The 12,500-nt window shown below is 60.8% G+C and overlaps 2 non-coding genes across 2 annotated transcripts; both read left to right on the top strand.

The window, feature by feature from the left end:
• The first annotated feature begins 7,678 nt into the window (after nt 1–7,678).
• On the top strand, nt 7,679–9,493 carry LOC142792273 (small subunit ribosomal RNA). Its single transcript, XR_012890801.1, has one exon. It is a non-coding gene; the product is annotated as a small subunit ribosomal RNA (ribosomal RNA).
• A 1,719-nt stretch (nt 9,494–11,212) lies between these two features.
• Nucleotides 11,213–11,365, top strand: LOC142792259 (5.8S ribosomal RNA). Its single transcript, XR_012890787.1, has one exon. It is a non-coding gene; the product is annotated as a 5.8S ribosomal RNA (ribosomal RNA).
• Nucleotides 11,366–12,500: the final 1,135 nt, after the last annotated feature.

Genomic DNA, 12,500 nt, shown 5'->3' with positions numbered 1-12,500 from the left:
TCGCGCCGCCCCGGCAGACGCGGTTTTTTGCGCCGCCCCGGCTGACGCAGTTCGGACTTGGCACTTTTTGGCTGAGCCTGGCTGGCGGCCCACTCACTCGATCGCCATGTCTGTTTGCCACAGTTTTCCCGGTGGTGCCGCACCCGGGCTCGCCCCGGCTGACGCAGTTTTCGCGCCGCCCCGGCTGACGCGGTTTCGTGCCGCCCCGGCAGACGCGGTTTTTTGCGCCGCCCCGGCTGACGCGGTTTTTTGCCGCCCCGGCTGACGCAGTTCGGACTTGGCACTTTTCGGCTGTGCCTGGCTGGCGGCCCACTCACTCGATCGCCATGTCTGTTTGCCACAGTTTTCCCGGTGGTGCCGCACCCGGGCTCGCCCCGGCAGACGCGTTTTTTTTTTTTTCTTTCGCCCCGGCTGACGCAGTTTTCGCGCCGCCCCGGCTGACGCGGTTTCGTGCCGCCCCGGCAGACGCGGTTTTTTGCGCCGCCCCGGCTGACGCGGTTTTTGCCGCCCCGGCTGACGCAGTTCGGACTTAGCACTTTTTGGCTGAGCCTGGCTGGTGGCCCACTCACTCGATCGCCATGTCTGTTAGCCACAGTTTTCCCGGTGGTGCCGCACCCGGGCTCGCCCCGGCTGACGCAGTTTTCGCGCCGCCCCGGCTGACGCGGTTTCGTGCCGCCCCGGCAGACGCGGTTTTCGCGCCGCCCCGGCTGACGCGGTTTTTGCCGCCCCGGCTGACGCAGTTCGGACTTAGCACTTTTCGGCTGTGCCTGGCTGGCGGCCCACTCACTCGATCGCCATGTCTGTTTGCCACAGTTTTCCCGGTGGTGCCGCACCCGGGCTCGCCCCGGCTGACGCAGTTTTCGCGCCGCCCCGGCTGACGCGGTTTCGTGCCGCCCCGGCAGACGCGGTTTTCGCGCCGCCCCGGCTGACGCGGTTTCGTGCCGCCCCGGCAGACGCGGTTTTTTGCCGCCCCAGCTGACGCAGTTCGGACTTAGCACTTTTTGGCTGAGCCTTGCTGGCGGCCCACTCACTCGATCGCCATGTCTGTTTGCCACAGTTTTCCCGGTGGTGCCGCACCCGGGCTCGCCCCGGCAGACGCGTTTTTTTTTTCTTTCGCCCCGGCTGACGCAGTTTTCGCGCCGCCCCGGCAGACGCGGTTTTCGCGCCGCCCCGGCAGACGCGGTTTTTTGCGCCGCCCCGGCTGACGCGGTTTTTTGCCGCCCCGGCTGACGCAGTTCGGACTTGGCACTTTTTGGCTGAGCCTGGCTGGCGGCCCACTCACTCGATCGCCATGTCTGTTTGCCACAGTTTTCCCGGTGGTGCCGCACCCGGGCTCGCCCCGGCTGACGCAGTTTTCGCGCCGCCCCGGCTGACGCGGTTTCGTGCCGCCCCGGCAGACGCGGTTTTTTGCGCCGCCCCGGCTGACGCGGTTTTTTGCCGCCCCGGCTGACACGGTTCGGACTTTGCACTTTTCGGCTGTGCCTGGCTGGCGGCCCACTCACTCGATCGCCATGTCTGTTTGCCACAGTTTTCCCGGTGGTGCCGCACCCGGGCTCGCCCCGGCAGACGCGTTTTTTTTTTTTTTTTTCTTTCGCCCCGGCTGACGCAGTTTTCGCGCCGCCCCGGCTGACGCGGTTTCGTGCCGCCCCGGCAGACGCGGTTTTTTGCGCCGCCCAGGCTGACGTGGTTTTTGCCGCCCCGGCTGACGCAGTTCGGACTTTGCACTTTTTGGCTGAGCCTGGCTGGCGGCCCACTCACTCGATCGCCATGTCTGTTTGCCACAGTTTTCCCGGTGGTGCCGCACCCGGGCTCGCCCCGGCAGACGCGTTTTTTTTTTCCTTCGCCCCGGCAGACGTGGTTCCCCCCCCCCCCCTCCGTCTTTCTTTTTGTTTTTTTTTTTCGCCGCGGCTGAAGTGGATTTTTCGGTGCCTCGACGCCCCGGTAGTCGCGGTTTTTCCGTTTCCGCACGGCCCCGGCTGACGCTGCTCGGTCACAGTCGCCTTTTGTGGTGATTGCAGACTTCTTGAGCGCGGGTGTTTTTTTTTTTTTGTTGTTGTTGTTGTTTTATTACGCATTCGCTCCAGCAGACGCTGTTTAGACTTTTTGTTTCCTCTTTTATCCTGCGACGAGGTGACGAGGTTTATTCGGTGCCCCGCCGCCCCGGCTGAAGTGATTTTTCCTGTCCCGTGCCGCCCCGGCTGACGCGGTTGGGACTTCGCGTTTGTTCGGCCGCCACGGGTTTTGGCGCACTCGCTCGGTTGCTTGTTGTTGCCACTTGTTGCGAACCCAGGTTTCTTGAGCGAGCGCGGGCGTTTTTTCTTCCTTTCTTTCTTTGTTCTATGTGTTAGCGAATCGGCCTTTAATATCACACGAGGACTCACAACCAACAATTTTCAGTTTGAAGTGTAAAAAATCTGCAGGTGTTGACGTAACTGACTTGCCCCGTACCCTTGAGTACATCCATGAAGTTCTCGTAGTACTACTAAATCGCATTATTCCAAGTGGAGAAATTCCCATAAACTTGCAAACCTCTACACGAAAATCGGTGCGCGTGATAAAGTTGAAAATTATCGTCCGATATCAAATGTGCCTTCTATAACACAAATTCTAGGAAAAAAAAAAAAAAACACTTGTTCGCCGTTTTCTGCGCCGTGACTGGCAGCACTCCGGCGAAGCGAAACGGGGTCGATTCGAGCACGATATCGGCGTCTTTCGACGTGCTCGCCGGCGACCGTCGCACGAGTACGTCGCACGAGCGCGTCTGCCGGGGCGCCGTTTGCGAAGCCGACGCAAAAGTGGGAACCGCCGCTCGGATGATCGCCGCTTTCGGCAGAGTGAGTGTTGGCACTCCGGGGAAGCGAAACAGCGTGAATGCGCCCACGAAATCGGCGTATTTTGAAGTGCCCGCCGGCGACCGTCGCACGAGTACGGTAAACCGCGTCAGCCGGGGCGTAGTTCGGGACGCCGACGAAAAAGTGGGAAGCGCAACTCGGATCTTCGCCGTTTTTGCAGGAGTGAGTGGCGGCCCTCCTGCGAGACCAAGAAGCATCGATTCGTGCACGAATTCGGCGCCTTTCGACGTGATCGCCGGCGACCGTCGCTCGAGTAGGGCAAACCGCGTCTGCCGGGGCGGGCTTCGGGACGCCGATGCGAAAGTGGGAAACGCTGCTCGGATGTTCGCCGTTTTTGGCCGAGTGAGTGCTGGCACACGGGCGAAGCCAAACGGGGCCGATTACGGCACGATATCGGCGTCTTTCGACGTGCCCGCCGGCGACCGTCGCACGAGTACGGTAAACCGCGTCAGCCCGGGCGGAGTTCGGGACGCCGATGCGAAAGTGGAGAACGCCGCTCGGATCTTCGCCGTTTTTGGAGGAGTGAGTGGCGGCACTCCGGAGAAGCCAAGGAGCGCCAATTAGCGCACGATATCGGCGTCTTTCGACGCGCTCGCCGGCGACCGTCGCACGAGTAGGGCAAACCGCGTCTGCCGGGGCGGGGTTTACGACGCCGACGCAAAAGTGGGAACCGCCGCTCGGATGTTGGCCGTTTTTGGCAGAGTGAGTGCTGGCACTCCGGCGACGCGAAAGAGCGCGAATGCGCCCACGAAAGTGGCGTATTTGGACGTGCGTGACGGCGACCGCTGCAGGAGTACGAAAAACCAACCACGTCAGCCGGGGCGAGCGACACACGGCGGTCTGGGTGCTTATCGCTGCTATTATAGGGGCACCCCGGCAGACGCAGAAAAAAAAAAAAAAATTTTCGACCTTCTTTTTTGCTGGTCGAGCTCGGGTAACCCAGGTCGCAATGGGAGCCGCGCACGAAAGCGGCGTCGCGAGACGCGTTCGCGGTCGCTAGTCGCACGAGCTCGGCAACCGCGTCAGCCGGCGCGGAGTTCGGGATGCCGACGGCTAAGTGGGTACCGCTGCTCGGATGTTCGCCGTTTTTGGCCGAGTGAGTGCTGGCACTCCGGTGAAGCCAAGGAGCGCCAATTCGTGCACGATATCGGCGTCTTTCGACGTGCCCGCCGGCCACCGCCGCACGAGTACGGCAAACCGCGTCTGCCGGGGCGGGGTTCGCGACGCGTACGCAATAGTGGGAACCGTCGCTCGGATGTTCGTCGTCTTTGGCCGAGCGAGTGCTGGCACTCCGGCGAAGCGAAACGGGGCCGATTCGGGCACGATATCGGCGTATTTCGACGTGCTCGCCGGCGACCGTCGCACGAGTACGGCAAAGCGCGTCTGCCGGGGCGAGGTTTGCGACGCCGACGAAAAAGTGGGAAGCGCCGCTCGGATCTTCGCCGTTTTTGCAGGAGTGAGTGGCGGCCCTCCTGCGAGACCAAGAAGCATCGACTCGCGCACGATATCGGTGTCTTTCGACGTGCCCGCCGGCCACCGCCGCACGAGTACGGCAAACCGCGTATGCCGGGGCGGGGTTGGCGACGCCGACGCAAAAGTGGGAACCGCCACTAGGATGTTCGCCGTTTTTGGCAGAGTGAGTGCTGGCACTCCGGCGAAGCGAAAGAGCGCGAATGCGCCCACGAAAGTGGCGTGTTTGGACGTGCTTGACGACGACCACCGCAGGAAAACGAAAAACCACGTCAGCCGGGGCGAGCGACCCATGGCGGTCTGGGTGCTTATCGCTGCTATTATAGGGGCACCCCGGCAGACGCAAAAAAAAAAAAAAAATTTTTTTCGACATTCTTTTTTGCTCGTCGACCTCGGGTGACCCAGGTCGCAGTGGGAGCCGCGCACGAAAGCGGCGTCGCGAGACGGCTTCGCGGTCGCTAGTCGCACGAGCTCGGCAACCGCGTCTGCCGGGGCGGAGTTCGGGACGCCGACGGCTAAGTGGGAACCGCCGCTCGGATGTTCGCCGTTTGTGGCCGAGTGAGTGCTGGCACTCCGGCGAAGCCAAACGGGGCCGATTCCGGCACGATATCGGCGTCTTTCTACGTGCTCGCCGGCGACCGTCGCACGAGTACGGCAAAGTGCGTCTGCCGGGGCGGGGTTTGCGACGCGTACGCAATAGTGAGAACCGTCGCTCGGATGTTCGTCGTCTTTCGCCGAGCCAGTGCTGGCAATCCGGCGAAGCCGAACGGAGCCGATTCGGGCACGATATCGGCGTCTTTCCACGTGCTCGCCGGCGACCGTCGCACGAGTACGGTAAACCGCGTCAGCCGGGGCGGAGTTCGGGACGCCGATGCGAAAGTGGGAAGCGCCGCTCGGATCTTCGCCGTTTTTGGAGGAGTCAGTGGCGGCACTCCGGTGAAGCCAAGGTGCGCCAATTCGCGCACGATATCGGCGTCTTTCGACGTGCCCGCCGGCCACCGTCGCACGAGTACGGCAAACCTCGTCTGCCGGGGCGGGGTTTGCGACGCCGACGCAAAAGTGGGAACCGCCGCTCGGATGTTCGCCGTTTTTGGCAGAGTGAGTGCTGGCACTCCGGCGAAGCGAAAGAGCGCGAATGCGCCCACGAAAGTGGCGTGTTTGGACGTGCTTGACGACGACCACCGCAGGAAAACGAAAAACCACGTCAGCCGGGGCGAGCGACCCATGGCGGTCTGGGTGCTTATCGCTGCTATTATAGGGGCACCCCGGCAGACGCAAAAAAAAAAAAATTTTTTTCGACATTCTTTTTTGCTCGTCGACCTCGGGTGACCCAGGTCGCAGTGGGAGCCGCGCACGAAAGCGGCGTCGCGAGACGGCTTCGCGGTCGCTAGTCGCACGAGCTCGGCAACCGCGTCTGCCGGGGCGGAGTTCGGGACGCCGACGGCTAAGTGGGAACCGCCGCTCGGATGTTCGCCGTTTGTGGCCGAGTGAGTGCTGGCACTCCGGCGAAGCCAAACGGGGCCGATTCCGGCACGATATCGGCGTCTTTCTACGTGCTCGCCGGCGACCGTCGCACGAGTACGGCAAAGTGCGTCTGCCGGGGCGGGGTTTGCGACGCGTACGCAATAGTGAGAACCGTCGCTCGGATGTTCGTCGTCTTTCGCCGAGCCAGTGCTGGCACTCCGGCGAAGCCGAACGGAGCCGATTCGGGCACGATATCGGCGTCTTTCCACGTGCTCGCCGGCGACCGTCGCACGAGTACGGTAAACCGCGTCAGCCGGGGCGGAGTTCGGGACGCCGATGCGAAAGTGGGAAGCGCCGCTCGGATCTTCGCCGTTTTTGGAGGAGTCAGTGGCGGCACTCCGGTGAAGCCAAGGTGCGCCAATTCGCGCACGATATCGGCGTCTTTCGACGTGCCCGCCGGCCACCGTCGCACGAGTACGGCAAACCTCGTCTGCCGGGGCGGGGTTTGCGACGCCGACGCAAAAGTGGGAACCGCCGCTCGGATGTTCGCCGTTTTTGGCAGAGTGAGTGCTGGCACTCCGGCGAAGCGAAAGAGCGTGAATGCGCCCACGAAAGTAGCGTATTTGGACGTGCTTGACGGCGACCGCCGCAGGAGTACGAAAAACCACGTCAGCCGGGGCGAGCGACCCACGGCGGTCTGGGTGCTTATCGCTGCTATTATAGGGGCACCCCGGCAGACGCAGAAAGAAAAAAAAAATGGGGACATGGCGTGCGTCACCGTGCGGCTTCGCAGCGTTGCCGAAGTCGCCGAGCCCTTCGACTGAGCCGAACGGCGGACAGGGAACGTTGGTCGGCCGTTCTAACCTGTCGGTGCCACGCCGAGACGTCGTTAAGGAAAACCGCGTCGTGGGCCTCTACGACGCCGTCGAGTCGTTGTACGTTTGGTGTCCAGCGTGTCGGCGGCGAGTAGCGGACACGTCGTTCACGACTTCGGTCTTTCGCAGTCGACGCGAACTTGCGGAGAGTCGTGGTGCCTCACGTTTTCGGCAGAAACCGCGGCGGAATTTTCCCGTGCGTGCGCGCACGACCTCGGTGCTGTGCCGTCAGCGTAGTGTTGCACAAACTCGTGGCCTACCCAAGGTGCGGTACGTTTGCGGCCGTATCCTCGGTGGGAATTTCGTGAGTAGGGTCGCAAATTCTACGACCTCGGCGGGTTTGAGAGCGACGTAGACTTGTGGCACGCTCAACATGCCACACGTTTCGGGGCACACCCGCGGTGAAATTTTCTCGAGTACGCTCGTATTAGGGCCCAAGGAGGTCTGGGTACTTATCGCTGCTATTATGTGGGGGTTCTCGTGAGCGGCGTACGCGAAAGCGACCGGGTGTCTGATATGCGGCGGGCTTCGGCCTCGTCAAGCGTGTCCTCGGGTCTGCTCCAGGGGAATCCACGGCAGTCGTCTGCAGCCTCATCCGCTTGATGCGTTAGGGGCTGGTTGTCGGACGGTGCCGTTTTACCACGATATCGAGGTGTGTTCCGTGTCGTCCTCGGGCGATTCAGATGCGAAAGCGCCGAAGACGCGGGCGTGACCCGTCGTCTGGCGGCTTTGCAGTCTCGGCTCCGTTGCTAGTTCCGGCCGGTCCACCGACAGTGCAGCGGGCTTGGGCAACCCGCACGGCGCGACCGAGTCGATGCAACGAAAAAGAGCGAGCATGAACGTGCTTCTTGCCGCACGGCTCCCACTCGTCTTTCGGGAAGGTTGTGCCGTAGCGAGCTCGAACGCCGTCATCTCGGAGTGCAAAATAAGCGTGTTGGGGCGCCTGAAGGTGGCCTCCGCCGCACACAGACTGCGTCCGGCCCGCCGAGGGCGAGGACGGACGCGCAGTCGAACGATTACCTGGTTGATCCTGCCAGTAATCATATGCTTGTCTCAAAGATTAAGCCATGCATGTCTAAGTACATGCCGAAATAAGGCGAAACCGCGAATGGCTCATTAAATCAGTTATGGTTCCTTAGATCGTTTCTTCCTACTTGGATAACTGTGGCAATTCTAGAGCTAATACATGCAGTGAGCCTGGAGCCCTTTGGGTAACGGGTGCTTTTATTAGACCAAGATCGATCGGGTTTCGGCCCGTATTGTGTGGTGACTCTGGATAACTTTGTGCTGATCGCATGGCCACGAGCCGGCGACGTTTCTTTCAAGTGTCTGCCTTATCAACTTTCGATGGTAGGTTACTTGCTTACCATGGTTGTTACGGGTAACGGAGAATCAGGGTTCGATTCCGGAGAGGGAGCCTGAGAAACGGCTACCACATCCAAGGAAGGCAGCAGGCGCGCAAATTACCCACTCCCGGCACGGGGAGGTAGTGACGAAAAATAACAATACGGGACTCTTTTGAGGCCCCGTAATTGAAATGAGTACACTCTAAATCCTTTAACGAGGATCAATTGGAGGGCAAGTCTGGTGCCAGCAGCCGCGGTAATTCCAGCTCCAATAGCGTATACTAAAGCTGCTGCGGTTAAAAAGCTCGTAGTTGGATCTCAGTTCCAGACGAGTAGTGCATCTACCCGATGCGACGGCTCGGACTGAACATCATGCCGGTTCTTTCTTGGTGCACTTCATTGTGTGCCTCGAGATGGCCGGTGCTTTTACTTTGAAAAAATTAGAGTGCTCAACGCAGGCGAGTCGCCTGAATAAACTTGCATGGAATAATAGAACAAGACCTCGTTTCTGTTCTGTTGGTTTTTGGAATACGAGGTAATGATTAAGAGGGACGGACGGGGGCATTCGTATTGCGGCGCTAGAGGTGAAATTCTTGGACCGTCGCAAGACGAACTACTGCGAAAGCATTTGCCAAGAATGTTTTCATTGATCAAGAACGAAAGTCAGAGGTTCGAAGGCGATCAGATACCGCCCTAGTTCTGACCATAAACGATGCCAACCAGCGATCCGCCTGAGTTACTCAAATGACTCGGCGGGCAGCTTCCGGGAAACCAAAGTATTTGGGTTCCGGGGGAAGTATGGTTGCAAAGCTGAAACTTAAAGGAATTGACGGAAGGGCACCACCAGGAGTGGAGCCTGCGGCTTAATTTGACTCAACACGGGAAAACTTACCCGGCCCGGACACTGGGAGGATTGACAGATTGAGAGCTCTTTCTTGATTCGGTGGATGGTGGTGCATGGCCGTTCTTAGTTGGTGGAGCGATTTGTCTGGTTAATTCCGATAACGAACGAGACTCTAGCCTATTAAATAGGTGCGGGGTTCCCAGCACCTTACAACCTTCTTAGAGGGACAAGCGGCTCCTAGCCGCACGAAACAGAGCAATAACAGGTCTGTGATGCCCTTAGATGTCCGGGGCCGCACGCGCGCTACACTGAAGGAAGCAGCGTGTCTTTATCCCTGTCTGAAAAGACTGGGTAACCCGTGGAACTTCTTTCGTGATTGGGATAGGGGCTTGCAATTGTTCCCCTTGAACGAGGAATTCCCAGTAAGCGCGAGTCATAAGCTCGCGTTGATTACGTCCCTGCCCTTTGTACACACCGCCCGTCGCTACTACCGATTGAATGATTTAGTGAGGTCTTCGGACCGATGTCCGGCGCGGCCTTTCGGTTGCGCCGGTCTGTTGGAAAGATGACCAAACTTGATCATTTAGAGGAAGTAAAAGTCGTAACAAGGTTTCCGTAGGTGAACCTGCGGAAGGATCATTAACGGATTGTGAAGGGTGAGCGCCTCAGCTGCGTCTGCGCCCGACACTTTCTGCCGCTGACCCCGTTTGGACGCGGGGTCGGCTTTTCCCCACGGGGCTGCCTGAATGTGGAGCGGCACCCCGTGACAAATTGTTGCGCCCAGCGGACGCCAACACCGCGACCTTGGACGGTCGGCCAGGTGGCGGACGCGGGTACAAACGGCGCAACGCACTCATAGGTCGGCTTTCGACCCGCCACTGCACCGTGGCTCGAAGCGCTCGAAATGCGCGACCCGACCGCTGCGGGACCGCCTAGTACTGTAAACAGGAGCGGCGGAGCGCGAACGGCGAGTCGTGGTTACGTCGGTAGAAGGCGAGGCTGCGCGTTCCCGAAACGCCAGCCGAGTGCCCTCCCGACCGTTCGAGCGTGCAAGAACGAGACCCGACAATCGCGCGGCGACTGCCAAGTACGAGAGGAACGGCACAAGCGTCGGCGGTCGGTCAAGGAACTGGCGATGTGACGGGTCCGCTGTGCACCAGTGCATACCGTCCCGCCGTCCGCGGCAAGCGCCTCCGCGTCCTCGGGTGACGGAGGCTGCCGGTCGGTTCTTGCAGGCGAGGGATCTCGCTGGCACCGGTTCGCGTTGACGCGCGGCCGGTCATGGCACGGCGATGCGACGGCCGAGGTGCGCAGTACTCGATGGAGGAACCGCACGCTCCGATGACCGTCCCGCCCTCCGCGGCGTATGCGTACCGACCGTAATGGTTGCAGCAGCGCCGGCCGGCTTTTGAATTCGCCACACGAAACACGGTGCGAGATCGCGGTTAGGGGAGCGTCGACGTTGCCAGGCGTTTTGCTTGCTGCCGAGGGAAAGGCGGCACGGCCACGTCGCGCTCGTCGCGATTAGCGGGTCTGCGCGCTTTGGGAAGGTGCCGCAACGACTTGCCGAAAGAGGAAGCACGGAAGAACGAGGGACTTGGACGTCCCGACAATTGAACGCACTTGCGGCCAGGCCCTTGCTGGCTTCGTTCTTCCGCCTCGAGTAGGCTCGTACGCGGCTCCGGCGCCGAAAGTGGTCCTTGGCACCGACTTCGGTGGACGTGGGAAGTGCCGCGCAAGTACGGCGCGCCTGGCTCCACCTGTTGGCTAAAGTAGGCAGCCGGATCGGCATTTTGGTGTGCGGTGGCAAACCGTGGATGCGAAAAAAGCTTGTGCGATTTCGTGGAACAAAAAGCGGGGGTCCCCCTTTTTATGCGGAGGAGACCGACCCGCCCGCCGTGGTGAACCGCGACGCCACGGTAAAAACGGGAGAGGCTTGTCGATGGGACCGTGCATCCCGCGCTCCACGGAGGCCGGGAGGCGGCCGCCCGAGGAAATGTGTAGCCGTCGAGGCCCGCATCTGCGTGCACTCTTATCCAAATGGGTGTACCGCAGGCATTTTCTGGTTAGGCGGGCCAATGAGAGCGAGCACACAACGATACCTACGGGTCCGGCTTGGAGAACCGGCTTTGACGCCTCCCGAGTATTTATAGAGGGGTGGACCACGAAAGCACTCGCAAGTAGCGGAAGCGAAACGCCGTCCGAAACACACCGTTTGCTCGATTTGCGGCAGCCGAAAAAGGCGCGGCAGAGTTTTGGAGTCCAAGCGTGCGCTGAAAAGCGCCCTTCTTGGCCACTGTTTGGCCGAGTGCCAGAAACGTTTGGTTTTGACTGTACGGAATTGAACAAACACTTTTTCACGACTCTAAGCGGTGGATCACTCGGTTCTCGGGTCGATGAAGAACGCAGCCAGCTGCGAGACTTGGTGTGAATTGCAGGACACACTGAGCACTGATTCTTTGAACGCACATTGCGGCCTTGGGTCTTCCCTTGGCTTCGTCTGTCTGAGGGTCGGATCACATATCAAGAGAGCCTTCGGCGCACAAGGGAACGTGAGCCGTCGACTCGTTTTGACCGCGTCGGCAACACGGACAGCACGCTGAACACCTCACAGCGAGCGCCAACAGCGGCCACTCAAGGGCGAGACGGTGGCGACCGTCGTGCCAGAGCCCAACCGAAACGGGGGCGACCGACTGCATTGAGGATGTGGCACCTCGTTGAGACCGCCGCAGGACTTCGAGTCGGAAGGAAGCCTGCAGGGAAAGTGCGGTCGAGGTTGCGTACTCCTCTCTGCGACCGGGCGCGCAAGAGCTGCGAGAGCCACGGACGCGCAACTTTAACGCACGGTAAACACGAGGAGCGAAAGCCGGCCAGCAAAGCTTCTCCAGCCGTGCGCAAAGTGCGCGAGATCGCAGCCTTGCGTTGCGCTTGTTGCCCTCGAAGTAAGCAGGGTGTCCCGTAGACCGGGCGCTCGAACACGCTGCGGGGCCGTGCCTCCTCCAGGCTTTGCCGCGCGAACAGGGAACGTTCGCGCGCAAAGCGCAGGGAGGTGAGGAGGCTGCGCCCGACGTTTGCGGTTCGCTGCGTACGCGGTTGATGCGGAGAGCACGGCGCGACGACTTGCCGCGAAGCGGAAAAAGTCTCCCGCACGAGTTGGCGAAACGTTGGCGAAGCTTAAGGCGTTCTCGTCGTAGTCCGCCGTCGGTCTAAGTGCTTCGCAGTTCCCGTCCCGTTCAAAAAACTGGGCCACTCCAGTTGGGGCGGGGGCGACGCTACACGAGACGATGCCTCTCGCCAGGCTGCGTGGCTGCCCTTGCGGCGGCGGCGACTGGCCTCGGCGGTGTTTGGGCTTTCGACACGGTCGTTTATCACGCAACTGCTCGGACGACGCACGCGCGCAGCGGAATGCCGCTTGCCAGCCTTGTGAAGATGTGACCCTGTACAGGGTTGCGGGCGCACTTGGTAGGGCGTCGTACTCGGTTCGCGATGGGTTTACGAACGTGTCCCGTCACTTCCACGTCACACCGGTTGTGCGCCGCACGCGTGCAGCGGGGAAGCCGATTGCCAGCCTTGTGAAGAAGTGGCCCTGTACAGGGTTGCGGGCGCACTTGGTAGGGCGAGCGCACGCGGTCGTGCAGGAAGTTGATGG

This window comes from Rhipicephalus microplus, unplaced genomic scaffold (assembly GCF_043290135.1).
Source record: "Rhipicephalus microplus isolate Deutch F79 unplaced genomic scaffold, USDA_Rmic scaffold_209, whole genome shotgun sequence".
Lineage (NCBI taxonomy): Eukaryota > Metazoa > Arthropoda > Arachnida > Ixodida > Ixodidae > Rhipicephalus > Rhipicephalus microplus.
Note: the sequence above shows the minus strand (reverse complement) of the source record. Positions and strands in the feature narration are given on the sequence as shown.